Below are 16,358 nucleotides of genomic sequence, written 5' to 3'. Positions count from 1 at the left end.
AATTTGGCGATATTTATACCAATCCGCTTTGTTTATGTTCCAAGTCAATTTGTTGGCAAATGTGTTTGGTTACTTTTCTCGCACTGTATATTCATAGTTATAGGGAAATGATCTGATCCCATAATATTCTGCAGAACCAACCATGCTGTGGTCTGGTTCATATAGGGAGAAGCTAATATTGTATCCACTGCAGCTCGCCTCATCCATGGTCATTCGTTTAATGTTACAGATCCATCATTCTATATGATCATGTTATAATCATCAGTGAAAGACGTTATGTACTCCTCTGCCTTATCACTCATATGACACCCACAAGCTGTGTGATGGGCATTGAAATCCCCACATATTAGGAAGGGTTTTGGCACATGTTGCAACACAGTGTGCGTGTGTGCTGTTCGACATTCCTACGTGTTGGAAGACGATATACAGACGCAATGGAGAATCGGCATTTGTTAGTGCTTACTTCTACTGCTATTGATTGAAAGTCAAGGATAGGTAGTGGCATGGTAATTGGTTTGTAGTCGAGTTTTGTACCAATCAATATGGCTACTCCACCTTTTCCATCCTCTCGATCCGATCTTATTACTTGATATCTTCGACATCTAATAGACATATTTGGTTTAATCCAGGTTTCACTTATAACAGTGATAGAGTAGTCACTAGTATAAAGTTCATGCATAAACGACTCTCTATTAGCATATAAGGATCTGGCATTCCAGTAGAGAACTTTAAAAATTTCTGTCCTGATCCATATTTATTTTTTTGATACTATCGAAGCAACCATATTGTATGTATATGTAGTTTGATCCAAACTATCTTGCTTTAATGAGGTAAACTATGTTACTACATTTGTTATTATAGCTACCAACTGACCGATTATAACCGTTTTCTTATCCTCCACTCCTGATATAAGTGTCTGTTGTGGTTCAGGGGTATGTGGTAGTGGTGTATATGGATTCTCTTTAATTCGAGATATTGGTACATTTATATTTGCAAGAAGGGGACTTGGATTTGGTGTGGTCTTTATTTGTATTGATCTGATGTGGCGAATAGTTATCGTGAATCTGTGCAGAATACATTTTACGGGGGGAACTCGTTATCCCAGTCTGATTCACTCTTACCAAGGTTCCCTGTCACAGCAGCATAAGGTCTTTGATTTACATATTCTTCGGCTTCCTTAAAGGATGTAGTGTATGTAGCTGGTTCTTTCTTAATCTCTTCTTGTTTGAGATATACTGGGGAAGAATTATCTCTCAATGTGTGGTTCCCTTTACGGTGGACGCAGCACATTATTTCATTCGTACACTGAGCTGTCTCATGGTTCCCTCCACATTGATTGCATAGGGCCTGTGACTGACACTGATTACTAAGATGGCCATACCAAACACATTTAAAACACTGCCTCACTAGGGATATGTACGGTATTATGTACGGTACAACATTAAACTTCATGCCATATTTAGTCAAATGTTCTGAAAGGAACTACGATGTGAATGTGACCACACACGTTTGCCGGGGTATGTAGTTCGTTGTTTCTAAAATCCTTATTTTCCTGGTCATTCTGCGTACGTAGGTGGTTGTAATTGCAGACTGAATAGCGTCTTTCAACTCTAACTCTGTTAATTCGGGATCTACATTTCTAATAACTCCTTGCTGATGTGTTCCGTTGTTTGGTATGTATGCTACCATCTGTTTTTGATGTAGCGGGTTGTCCTCCACAAACTTGTTTGCAGCCTCTGTTGTTGATAATCAACCCGAATTCTGTTTTTCCCCACAACCTTGAGATTTGTGATTTTCTGCTTGTACTCAGAATCTGAGGTAGACAGTATCTTTCCCAAGGCAATGGGCCGAACCAAGGTACCACAAAGTCCCTCAACAAATACATAAAATTGACCTACTGCATCACTGTGATACCTGTTACCTTTGTTTTGATCATATATTAGCTGTACATTTGTTTGCGAAAGATTTTCCCTCGGTTTATTACTCTTTTCTTGCGTAAACTGAGTGCTAAAAGAGTTAGCACCCAGTGCCGTCTTCAAAGTCTGTCTGCAGGGAAGGGATCTAGATCCTTCATTTAAATTAAAATTGTCAGACATACCTGTGTCCAGCGCTGTCGGTTTCCTTACCTCCTTTGTTATTTGTTGCGGGTGTTGTTGAATGGTGACTGCTCGTCTCTTCTCTTATAATTCTTCCTTCAGCTCCAATGTGCATTTTGCTGCAGAACTCATCGTTTACTCGATGTCCATTCCCATGTTCAGGAGATGTTCCGCTGCCTGTAATTTTGGATTGTATAACTCTACGTCGGTGGGGGAGGGGGGATGGGAGACCTCCCTCTTCCCCGAATGGGCCACTGTCCATATGTATTGTTTAGGTCCTGCTGTATTTATTTAAAACACTCGACTTGTATGTTTCTTAATAACGTTTTCCTGCTTTTTTCGCGAAAAAAGTGGGAGATTAACTACTGCAGTCCTATTTACTCGCTTGCTAACGAAGGATCGAGCTCGGTGTATCGTTATTAGCTGCACTGTAAAGACGCCTTTGTGAGTGTGTAACAGAAAGCGCCGGATTCCACGACTGGTCTAAGTTGTAACCGCTATCCCATAGCGATGTTTTACCGTAACAGTAACTATGTGGTAAAGATACTGTATGTTATAGAAAGTCCAGAACCAATAACACATTTGCCCAATACCATCTTCATTTTTACTGCATTCATACCTTTACTCTTAGTTCCATAAAAATACTAGTGACCCACCCTCGTTTCGCTCGGATAGCACTAAGTGTCTTCGGACTGACGAGTTGTCTGGCGCAGTTCCAATAAATACACTCCTGGAAATGGAAAAAAGAACACATTGACACCGGTGTGTCAGACCCACCGTACTTGCTCCTGACACTGCGAGAGGGCTGTACAAGCAATGATCACACGCGCGGCACAGCGGACACACCAGGAACCGCGGTGTTGGCCGTCGAATGGCGCTAGCTGCGCAGCATTTATGTCAGCCAGTTTGCCGTGGCATACGGAGCTCCATCGCAGTCTTTAACACCGGTAGCATGCCGCGACAGCGTGGACGTGAACCGTATGTGCAGTTGACGGACTTTGAGCGAGGGCGTATAGTGGGCATGCGGGAGGCCGGGTGGACGTACCGCCGAATTGCTCAACACGTGGGGCGTGAGGTCTCCACAGTACATCGATGTTGTCGCCAGTGGTCGGCGGAAGGTGCACGTGCCCGTCGACCTGGGACCGGACCGCAGCGACGCACGGATGCACGCCAAGACCGTAGGATCCTACGCAGTGCCGTAGGGGACCGCACCGCCACTTCCCAGCAAATTAGGGACACTGTTGCTCCTGGGGTATCGGCGAGGACCATTCGCAGCCGTCTCCATGAAGCTGGGGTACGGTCCCGCACACCGTTAGGCCGCCTTCTGCTCACGCCCCAACATCGTGCAGCCCGCCTCCAGTGGTGTCGCGACAGGCGTGAATGGAGGGACGAATGGAGACGTGTCGTCTTCAGCGATGAGAGTCGCTTCTGCCTTGGTGCCAATGATGGTCGTATGCGTGTTTGGCGCCGTGCAGGTGAGCGCCACAATCAGGACTGCATACGACCGAGGCACACAGGGCCAACACCCGGCATCATGGTGTGGGGAGCGATCTCCTACACTGGCCGTACACCACTGGTGATCGTCGAGGGGACACTGAATAGTGCACGGTACATCCAAACCGTCATCGAACCCATCGTTCTATCATTCCTAGACCGGCAAGGGAACTTGCTGTTGCAACAGGACAATGCACGTCCGCATGTATCGCGTGCCACCCAACGTGCTCTAGAAGGTGTAAGTCAACTACCCTGGCCAGCAAGATCTCCGGATCTGTCCCCCATTGAGCATGTTTGGGACTGGATGAAGCGTCGTCTCACGCGGTCTGCACGTCCAGCACGAACGCTGGTCCAACTGAGGCGCCAGGTGGAAATGGCATGGCAAGCCGTTCCACAGGACTACATCCAGCATCTCTACGATCGTCTCCATGGGAGAATAGCAGCCTGCATTGCTGCGAAAGGTGGATATACACTGTACTAGTGCCGACATTGTGCATGCTCTGTTGCCTGTGTCTATGTGCCTGTGGTTCTGTCAGTGTGATCATGTGATGTATCTGACCCCAGGAATGTGTCAATAAAGTTTCCCCTTCCTGGGACAATGAATTCACGGTGTTCTTATTTCAATTTCCAGGAGTGTATCTATGTAGGGGAGATTGACGCGGAATGGACCACAGGGACAGAACGGTCTTGGTGGTATAATTTCGTCTAGAGGTGCTGGAGTCGGCTCAGACTGACAAGTGTTTACCAAACCGATGTCTGTTATGATTCAGTACGATTGCTACTGTGGCGCGCGTGTTATATAGTCTGCCTGTGAAAGTAAGCGAATTCGCTGTTGTAGCATAACATACTGGACTATTTCCAACTAAGGTAAGTCTGTCATGTTTTTTTTTTCCACAATCAACGTTTAGTATAAGGGGCGTTCAAAAAAAAAAAAAAAAAAAAAAAAAAAAACGAGCCGGAGGCATAATTACAGAAACCAGTAACTGTATGTTAGAAGTATTGATTCTGGCTGTTGAGACACTTGTCCCACTGTGACACAAGGCGGTGAATGCCCGGGGCTGCGATGTTAACCAGTTTCGCACGTACAGCTGGACGTCGTCGTCCGAGGTGAATCATTTGCCCCTCAGAGCCTTTTTAAGGGGACCAAAAACGGCGTAATCACAGGGAGAGAAGTGCGGTCTGTATGGAGGGTGGCCGAGAATCTCCCATTTGAATTCCTACAGGAGTACCGCGACTGTGTTGGCCGTATGAGGTTCTGCATTGTCGTGGAGCAGAATGACTCCATGGGTGAGATGGCCTGGTCGTTTTGATTTGATAGCTTGGCGGCGGGTGTCAAGGTTTGCGAGTAACACTAGGCATTCACTGCTGTCCCAAGCTGCAGGAAGTGAGTCAGAAGGGAGTCATCTTGGTCAAAGAAGAACGTCAGTATAACCTTCACCTCGGACGACGACGTCCAGCTGTACGTGCGGAACTGACTAACATGGTAGCCCTGGGAATTTTGTGAGACAGTCATTCACTATCTTGTGTCACAGTGGGATAAGTGCCTCAACAGCCAGTGTCAATACTTCTAACATACAGGTACTGGTTTCTGTAATTATGCCTCCGGCTCGTTTCTTTTTGAACGCCCCTTACGCACTTAAATCAGCATGTTCTTAGCAATCTTTGTATACAATGCAGTTAAAAAAATGGTTTATAGTGGTCACTGAATATTTTTTCAACAGCTATGCGTTTGGGTCAGTTTGGTCTACAGTTATTGTCCGCTCCGCCGTGGTCGTCTTTGTTCTTCATTTGACGGATTCTGTCGCATGTTTTGCCTTTCTCGTTTACAGAAGGTACGTCACTATATAGGGAAAACAGAGAGACAAAACTGGTCCACCAAAAACATGCATCCACCAGTAACTCGATTTGATTAAGATTCTCTACTTTTAGGCCGAAAAATGTTACATCAGTATCCAGAGTTACACTAGGGCTGGAACGAGTGACAAGAAAGAGAGGTAAAACCTTGTTTCTCACATCATAACCCTACATGAATGCGCTACAAGAAGCTGTTAAAAAAGTCCATGGCAAAATGAAGAAGAGAAGGAGAAAGTGAAAGGAAAAGGTCTTCAGTCAAAGAAGAGAAAGACAAAAGGAAAAGAAATTGACTCTACTGAAAATGAAACATTCGAAGACGACGAAGATGCGGCATGTATCTATTGCAAGGAATGATATTCCACTTCAGCTGATAGTTGGATTGCATGTGAGAAATGCAACTAGTGGGCTCATAACTCGTGTGCTGGGGTAGATAGTGACGACGATGAAGCCCAGCTTATTTGTAACATGTGTCACTGAACGAATTAAAAAAAGGGGGGGGGCGGTTCCATTCTTTCCGTGTACGAAGTGGAACAGACTTGAAGACACTTTCTTAGTTTATTGATATAATAAATGAAGTATATTATTTTATATTATCTTCATTTGGAAATTGTATTACAAAAATGTTTGACTACCCAATGTTTCTTAAAAGTTTTTTATCGTTGAGACCTCAAAAATTTGCTCCAAGCATTAGGCAGCCCCCCCTCCCCCTCCCATCCCACTCCGCTCCCCCCCCCCTCTCACCCTATGCAAACCTTCCGCGTTAATCACTCCCTCTATTAGTGAAAACCATGTCAAAATTCCTACAAACATATTTCGAAAAGCAATTGTTGACAGAAAAATCAAAGATGAATTTTAGTACCCAGTTTCCACAGTTTTGTTACGTAAAATTGATTCACGAGGTATAAAACAAAGATATTATAAAGTCAGCAATCTTTTTTGTACTGTTATTCCTATCTGAAGACGTCAGTGTCATCAGCTTGGAGTCTTCCACCTTCCTAAAAATTTTGTAAAGGTTTCTACATGTTCGTGGAGGTACAAATATAATGTCATCATACAAAAGTGCTGTCCACAGTGGTGTCAAGCAAAGCTACAAGCATGCTACCACCTGTTTTGCTGGACGAGTCTCTGAGCTCAGCGGCACTGTAACCGATTAAAACTCACCTGCCTGCCGTTCATTGCACGAGCTCCTTCAATGAGACTCTCGTTTTTATACTTTTAAATCAATAATAAACCAGGGAAGAATTTGGTTGGCTAGTAAGCAAGCACCCAACTCGTCTGGAAAAAACAGAGTGTATTGACGAGGCCTTGCTATACCTAAGTATCATGTTTCCATCAAAGCAATTTGTGTGTTACACCAGAATTCAAAGAATCTTCACGGGAGCCACTAAGTTAAAGTAATCCTCTTCCGAATGTTCTCTGTACAAACTCGCGAAATCCATGGGAAATTAAACACATAGGCAAGCATTTATCTCGCACATTTAACGAAGCCTGTTAAAATATTCTGCTCCGTGGAACTTTACTCATTAAACGCCAGGGTAATGAAATACTACTTGGCACCGTTAACCCAAAAATTCTTTACTTCTATCACGTTTACACTCCCAAACGCGACCATAAGGCCATCAGCGATTGTGTAAACAGTACTGAGAATATCATCCAGCAAGATAGCCCTCCTTAACATCACGATAGCAAACAATAAGACAGTGGCATGGCGTAAATTTTGTTCATCATTACCTAATCCCGCCTAAGCCTGGAACTAGGTTGCCACTATGAAAGTCCAACATTTGTTCACCACTAAAACATCACTTCCGACACGATTTTACAAATTTCTCTTGGCAATATCAATTAAACTGCTAATCCAACTGTGTGCCACTGAGATTTGCCTGCCGCCAGCGAAATAGTCTGTCCACAGGCAACTCGCGTCCCGATTTGCCCATAGCAACAGACAACTACATCTCTAAGTAAACGCCATCCCCATGTGCGACGTAACACAGGGTGTTTCACAGTTCATGTTGCAAACATCTAGAGGTTGTAGAGGAGACTCATAGATCAAGTTTTACAAAGGAATCCATGTCCGGAAACGTTATCTTAAGACGCTACAGGGCGTCAAAGTTATAGGGGTTGGTGTCTGTAAATGTATGTATACACAGGGTGATTCCCTGATGATGTTACAAACTTTCTAGGATGATGGAGAAGGATAAATGTATCAATTTGAGGTAAGCGTCCATGTACCGGAAACGATGAGACAAAAGTTATAAGCATACATCTGACGATGGAATATATGTACTGGTAGTGTTGTTGCTAAGAATGTAGGGTAGGCAACTATCAGAGGTGGTAGTATGGAGCAGAGAAAGGAAAAAATTCTAGTAAACAAGGGCTCTAAAATGTATACTTGAGGTGCTACGAGCATCAGTTGATCTGCAGTACTGTGAAACCCATCTCATCTATTGAACAAGTGCTCATAGCTCTTAAGGTATGCATTTTAGAGATCATGTTCACTAGACATATTTTATTTGTTTTGGTCCGTGGTACTACCTCTGAAACTTGCTTACATTCGTACCAACAACACTACCAATACGTGTATCCCACCGTCAGGGGTATCATAAATGCCGTCAGGGGTATCATAAATGTTCTCGCTTATGATTTTCGACTCTTTCTTTTCCGCCACAGGGATCCTTACCTCAAATTGATACATAGATCCTTCTCCATCATCCTAGAAAGATTATAACATCGTCACTGAATCACCCTGTATATATATACATTTACAGGCGCCGGCGCCTATATCTCTGACGTTCTATAGCATCGTTAGATAACGTTTTCGGACTTGCGCTTCTAAGTAAAAATTAATCTACTAAGTCTCCTCTACAACCTCTAGAAGTGTGTAATATGAATTGCGAAACACGTCGTACATGTCAATTTCCTTAGGTAAAGCAATCAAAGTACACTACTGGCCATTAAAATTGCTACAACAAGAAGAAATGCAGATGATAACCGGTATTCATTGGACAAATATATTATACTAGAACTGAAATGTGATTACATTTCCGCCGGCCGGGGTGGCCGAGCGGTTCTAGGCGCTACAGTCGGGAGCTGCGCGACCGCTACGGTCGCAGGTTCGAATCCTGCCTCGGGCATGGATGTGCGTGATGTCCTTAGGTTAGTTAGGTTTAAGTAGTTCTAAGTTCTAGGGGACTGATGACCTCAGAAGTTAAGTCCCATAGTGCTCAGAGCCATTTGATTACATTTTCACGCAATTTTGGTGCATAGATCCTGAGAAATCAGTACCCAGAACAACCACCTCTGGTCGTAATAACTGCCTTGATACGCTTGGGCATTGAGTCAAACAGAGCTTGGATGGCGTGTACAGGCAATCTATCCATGCAGCTTCAACACGATACCACAGTTCGTCAAGAGTAGTGACTGGCGTTATGTGATGAGCCAGTTGCTCGGCCACCATTGACCAGACGTTGCATACTTATATTGATCCATTGTGCCTTCCAGAATGCTAAAATCATTCAGGGAATGTCACCAGAGATTCCCCAGACCACAACGCTTCCTCCTCCGGCCTGGACCCTGCCGACTGTTGTTGCAGGGAGTTTGCTGTCCTATGGAGCATAAAAAATGGTTCACCCGAAAAGACCACCTTCACCATTCGGTGGACGTCCACTTGCGGTACTGGCGTGCGAATTCCAGCCTTCGTCACTGGTGAACAGCAGTCAGCATTGGTACATAAGGCCCGCCTGGCTAGCCGCGCTGTGAAAACGCTCTGCTTCCCGAGCAGGAAGGCGTGCCGGTCCCCGGCACGAATCCGGCCGGCGAATTACTGTCGAGGTCTGGTGTGCCGGCCAGCCTTTGGATCGTTTTTAGCGTGGTTTTCCACCTACCTCGGAAATGCGGGCTGGTTCCCCTTATTCTGCCTCAACTACACTACGTCGGCGATTGCTGCGCAAACACTGTCTCCACGTACGCGTACACCATAATGATTCTACCACGCAAACATTTGGGTTTACATTCGTCTGGTATGAAACGTTCCCGAGGGGGTCCACTGAGTTCGGTATGGGGCGGCGGTGGGTTGGGTGAACTGCTGTGGCCTGTTGCGGGGTTGGGAACCACTGAGGGCTGCGGCGGAACGAAGCCTCACGGTCGTTTCTAGGTCCCCGGTTTAATACACACAATACACAAGGGGTACAAGAACCAGGCGCCTGCTGCAGAGGCCCATTATGCAGCAACGTTCGTTGGACAGTTGTTGTGGAGACGCTGTTGGTAGCTCATTGGTTCATCTGGGGGAGTCAGTTGCTCAAAGTTGCACGTCTATTCACCCATGCACGTCATCACAACCGTCGTTCACCACAGTCATCTATGGCCGGCGGTGCATCATAATTGGTTCGGCGCCGGATTTGGAGAGCGTCATTTTGCTGCGCACAGTTTACATACTTAGCCGTTTCGGAAAGCTTCCATCCTTAGCCCGAAAGCCAATACTCATGCCCTTTTGGACGTCAGATAAATTGATCCGTTTCCGCATTATGGTAACGACTGCATTATTTCCGACGTCCCCACACCCCCTCCCCGACACGCTTTATATACGCTCCACTGCTAGTGCTGCCACCTGCCGTCTGTGAGTGGTTATTGCACGTTGACGTCGAACATAGTCTCGTTAAGGTGACTGGACCGTGAAACATTAATGTTGGTAATGGAAGTTGATAGGGGAATGAAGTATCTATGCCATGTCTTAAGTTCTGTTTACTGATTACGGTCGATTAGAAAATAATTTGAAACAAAGAAATAAGTCAAAATATCCACGGGTGTGCTGCCGGTCTATAGTGTCCAACGGGCACAATATTTCGGCGATCATACATGTCGCCATCATCAGGTGAACTGACGGACTGAGCTCCTGTGAACGTGCCGGCACGGAGATCCGTACGCTATGGCTGCTCAGAGGGAACTGGGTTCGGTCGCGGCGGCGGCCGATTTAAATACCCTCCGCCCGCGGCGCGCTCCCTCCGCCGTCCGCGCCCCGCGCCACGGTCGCGCGGTGGAACAGATTGCGACGGCGTCTGAGATGACGTCGGAGTGATGGCTCTGTCCGCCGTGGTCGTCACAACTATACGTTTGCTCGATTTACTCTTTATTAACCCGATCGCTGGTTCCCAAGCCTTGCTAAGATTATAGCCACAGTCACGGTTTATGAGGTCGTCATTGTCTTACCGGCTGACAAAGGCAATGCTACAGTTGTTGTCTCCCATAAGGACTACACTGATAAGATGCAGAGCCTGCTAAATGACGATTCCTACCGGAAGATCAGCGTTGACCCTACAAAGAAGGTGGAGAACAAGACGAGGGCGCTTCTCAAGGACGCAGATTTACCGGAGGGTGACGCTAAGAAATTGTTACCCCAAGGTCCGGTACCGCCTAGACTATGTGGACTCCCGAAGGTTCACAAAGAGGGGATACCATTACGCCCCATTGTCAGCAACATCAGGGCACCTACATATTTGTTGGCCAAATACCTGACGGGAATATTAAGTCCTTATGTGGGTAAATGCCCTCATCACATCCGTAATTCCGTGGATTTTGTTAAATGCCTTGACAGCTTCAGGTTGGATGAGTCAGATATCATGGTGAGTTTTGACGTCGTTTCCTTGTTTACGAGGGTACCCCTGCGAGAGTCACTAGAATTGATTAGTCAGAAGTTTGACGAGAAGACCACTGAACTTTTTAGGCATGTCTTGACTTCCACGTATTTTCTTTTTAATGGAGAATACTACGAACAAACGGAGGGAGTCGCCATGGGTAGCCCACTCTCACCGGTGGTAGCGAATTTGTACATGGAGAACTTCGAGGAGAAAGCCCTGTCGTCATCCGTATGGAAACCTACTTGCTTTTTCCGTTACGTGGACGACACGTTCGTCATCTGGCCACATGGTATGGATAAACTCCTTGACTTCCTTACACATCTAAACTCCATACACCCCAACATCAAATTCACTATGGAGACTGAAACGGAGGGTAAATTACCTTTCCTTGACGTCTTGGTCAAGAGAAGGGCTGACGGCACCCTAGGTCATGGGGTGTATCGGAAGACTACGCACACTGATCTGTATTTGCACGCAGACAGCTGCCACCACCCTTCACAGAGGAATGGGGTACTTAAAACTCTAGTACATAGGGCGCGCACTATCTCTGACGCAGAGAGTCTACCCCAGGAATTGGAACATCTGAGAACTGTATTTCGAAAAAATGGGTACTCAGAGTGGCAGATTCAACGTGCTCTCCGCCCAACCACTGCAGCACAACCTCTTGAGATGGATGAACTCACGAGGGAGGAGGTAGGCACTGCATTTATTCCATACACAGGCGCACTCTCGGGGAAAATCGCTCGCATTCTGAAGAAACACCGGGTCGGAACTGTGTTTTGTCCTCCAAATAAAACTCGTGCACTGGTGGGGAGCGCCAAAGATGACTTCGGTTTGAGGAAGGCCGGCGTGTACCAGATTCCGTGTCAATGTGGCAAGTCGTATATTGGTCAGACGATGCGTACCGTCGAGGATCGATGCCGTGAACACCAGAGGCACACTCGCCTGATGTATCCGAGCAAGTCGGCGGTCGCTGAACATTGTTTTGTCGGAAAATCACGCCATGGAATATGACCGCACGAGGATTCTGGTACAGACGTCGAGATACTGGGACAGCGTTGTTAGAGAGGCTATCGAAATTCGCACCAATGACGACCTCATAAACCGTGACTGTGGCTATAATCTTAGCAAGGCTTGGGAACCAGCGATCGGGTTAATAAAGAGTAAATCGAGCAAACGTATAGTTGTGACGACCACGGCGGACAGAGCCATCACTCCGACGTCATCTCAGACGCCGTCGCAATCTGTTCCACCGCGCGACCGTGGCGCGGGGCGCGGACGGCGGAGGGAGCGCGCCGCGGGCGGAGGGTATTTAAATCGGCCGCCGCCGCGACCGAACCCAGTTCCCTCTGAGCAGCCATAGCGTACGGATCTCCGTGCCGGCACGTTCACAGGAGCTCAGTCCGTCAGTTCACCTGATGATGGCGACATGTATGATCGCCGAAATATTGTGCCCGTTGGACACTATAGACCGGCAGCACACCCGTGGATATTTTGACTATCAAATACGCCGGGAGAAACTCAAGAATCACAAAAAGAAATAGGTGTTTGGAGAAACTACTCCAATTTTAAGGCAGTAGTGATATCGCGAATTGAACAAGGAAGATAAAAAAATGCCTCAAATGCAAAAAATATTCTCGTTTCAGCGCATTGCAAAAGTGCACCTGACTTTCTACATTCACACCAAATACAAAAAAATCATTTTCCCCACCAACGGCTGCGTTATATTTCTTAATTGGGTTGTTTAATTAATACATTACAGTGATATGCGTTGTAGGGAGATGAAACCTGAAATTCAAAACAAATGCTGAATCCTGTTGCCAAATGGCATTATTTTTTTCTACATGATAATGCACATTCACGTATCACCTCCACACTGTTCAGACTCTACAGAATTTGCATTTGAGTGCTATCTGCATAAAGAATCATCTCGCCCTGTCATATTTCCATTCGGCCGTTTGTTTAGGTATAATATGCAGGTATATTCTGTTCAAAATTATTTTATGATTGACAGCTACGAGGGAGGTAGTGGCGTGATTACCTCGAGGAACGTGCAGCACGCAATCAGCCAATCCCACGATATCTGTAACCGCAGTTACCATATGCGGTTGCCAGATCTTCAGTTCTATTGCAGCTCTTGGAGAAGTTAGCGAAACTGTAGGTTTAATGGGAAGTGTCGTCAAACCGACGTGTTACTCGATGCGACAGACGCCGTATTGATTTGGTTGTATTTTTCTGTTTTTCTATTATAACTTCCAGTATGTCGTTACGGGGCAACGACACATTCAGGATTTTTTTAAACAAGTCCCCTCTCATACGATTTCTCATACTCGTATTTATATGACAATTAATGATGCACTGGCGGTAAAAGCCAGTAAAATGAACAACACTGAAATTGAAAGCTGCATTTGTCTGGTGTAGCGTAATAGTTAACGGACGTGAATTGCGGAGTCGAAGGAATTAGGTTTATGTCTTGCTGTAGGTATTATTTTTGTAGTATGATTTTTTTATTTAGCGTTTTTAACATATTGTCGGACTCATTTATGAATACAATACAAGTTTGTTCTGCAATATTCGCTGTCATTTAGAAATGAGAGTGCACTCTGTCAGGTATGAATTTCTTCGGTGTTGTGACTTTTGTCTGATTAGAAACCGAAGGATGTAGTTGCTGCGAGTGAAACGACGAGCAATGACACTTGTGGTTTTGCTTGTCTCAAATAATTGGCCTCCTTTTTCGAATATGTTGCGGTGTCCGACGTCGTGCTTAAGCATATTCCTTGCTTGTCACAAATATTCGTTTATTTCCGAATACGTCGCGAATTCGGAGAGTGTGGTTGGACAGGAACCTAAGAGGACAACTTAAATTACTATGAGTGAAATATTTAGCTGTTGCTTCTGAGACTTTCGAGGTCCTTTCACTCACGGGAGAGGCTGGTCAGTATCTCGCTCTTCTTATTCGAAATTTGCTATTGGACATGTACACGTCATTTCGACTTCACTTCCGTGTAAGCCGAGTGTGTGAATATCTTCTCCCTTGTGACTTCAGGCTGAGGCAGCTTGCTATCCCATGTGACAGTTCGTTCCGTTACGTGCCTACACTGTCAACAACTGATCTTGATAACGGTCCCAATAACTCTGTTATTGTTGATGACAAGGCGCCTACCATGACAAAGCCAAGTAAAAGGTTTGTGGCTTCATCGTCGAAACATGGGAGTAAGTGACAAGTTTAAAAAGATGGAGCTTATGGAGTTAATATCTCTCCAAAAACCTCAATTCCCCGTATACGGAATCGACGAGCAACTGAAAACCTGCGGGCATACAGTCATTAAACTGTCTTCTTCACATTGTCATTTAAAGCCAACAGAAATTATATGGGCTCAAATTGTAGGTTAGACTGCCAGATAAAATAATTACTCTGCGTGAGTCGATGTACTCAGCTAAGAAAGTTTTAAGGAACGATATATTTAAAATAAAAGTTCGTTATAGAAAACGACGCGCCATTAAATGACAGCTATGGCAATGATACTTCAAGTATCCATTTAAAACCATCAGCTGTATAAGGAAATTGTTGTTCGCAGGACACACTCGATCATCACTTCGAGTGCTCAAAATTTGTTGCGGTGTGGGACGTAGTAAGGAACATGATTCGGCGGATCAATAGAACGGACGTAAACAATACACAGTGTTTCCAAAACCAAAACGACATAAAACAACGTGGATCTTGGGGCACAGAATATATAATTTTTCGACTTAAATGAATGAATGAACCACAGTATCTGGCATACTTATGGAATGAACACGAGAAAGTAACTCGTCATCCAAAAAACAAGATTACATACACGAATTTTCTCAAGATTCCTAAATTTAAAGCTTAAGACAATATGAAATTTTCACTCTGCAGCGGAGTGTACATCATTTACCCACGAAAGGCAAAGGTACCGAGTTCGAGTCACTGTTCACACACAGTTTTAATCTGTCAGGAAAATTCATATCAATGTACACTCCATTGCAGAGTAAAAATTTCGCCTTGCCTTCATCCCCCACATTGTGGTTAAGCCATATATCCACAGTATCCGTTCTTGCAGGACAGCGAGGATGGGTCCTGAGTCGTCCTTGGGTAGCGCATTCGGTAGACCACTTGTCCGTCAAAGCAAAGGTCCCGAATTCGAGTCTCGGTATTGCACACAGTTTTAATCTGCCAGGAAGTTGCTTATGACAATATTTTGAGATAAAAGCTTATGCAGAGAAGAAAATAACTGAGAAAAATTTAGCTCGTGTATCATTATTGCAGTGCTTAAGTGAGTTTAGAATTAGACGTATAACAAGTGCTAAAATTCATCTGTGAGACATCAGTGTAACTAAACATCTGGTAACTTGCTGCACTTGTCCCTATACCATTGAACGTAGCCCGTACAATTAATGCATCTCAAAGTTGTACTGCACATAATACGAAGTTAAATTAATCTTGTAATTAAAGGTTAGAGCTATGAACTAAATTCTGATTAAAAAATTTGTTATGTCTGTGCATCCGCTTGTCAAAACATTTGTTACTTTTGTGGCTGTTCAGAGAAATAAAAAGTTGTTCAACAAAAGAAGCATTAGAGACATCGACGAGAGTAATCTTTTATTGCTGTCATATAAAAATTAGACTGGCGAATTCAGCTGCGTGTTTGTAGTGTGTAATTTAAGTACCTGCATAGCAAAATTATATTTTCGTAAGCTTTTACCATTACTGAGTAAAATGTTATAAGCAACTGAGTCCGAATAAAGTACGTCTCAGACATTTAGTCTTAAGAGCATAAAAGAAATTGCCTATGGTTTTCTGTCTCGGATTCTCCGGCCGACGTTCGTCTGATGATTTTTCTGACATTTCGCCAGCACAAGTGGCTGGCATTGTCAAAGCTTCACTCTCAATCATTGGAGCCGACCTCGCGGCCGCAGATTATACGTACCTGGCGCGCCAACTTCCAAGGTCTTTCCCGTGGTCTTTTCCGGTGCAGTTCTCCTCTTGCTACCTGCAACGGTCGTCAGCTGCATTAAGGGAATCCAGGAGCCGTTTACCTTAAGGCTGTCTTCTTTCTTGTTGAAGCTATTCCCGTGTTTGTGTATTTCTGTAGCTTCTGTGAACAAGTTGGCGTGATAGCTCTCTACAACCAGAACGTCGGTGTCAGCGAATGTTACCACGTGGTCGGCCTCACACAGCGCGTGCTCTGCCACGGCCGATTTCTCCGCCTGCCCCAACGTGCAATGTCGCTTATGTTCTGTGATTCTGGTGCTGACTGAT

Source organism: Schistocerca piceifrons, chromosome 7, assembly GCF_021461385.2.
Source record: "Schistocerca piceifrons isolate TAMUIC-IGC-003096 chromosome 7, iqSchPice1.1, whole genome shotgun sequence".
Classification (NCBI taxonomy): Eukaryota; Metazoa; Arthropoda; class Insecta; order Orthoptera; family Acrididae; genus Schistocerca; species Schistocerca piceifrons.
Note: the sequence above shows the minus strand (reverse complement) of the source record.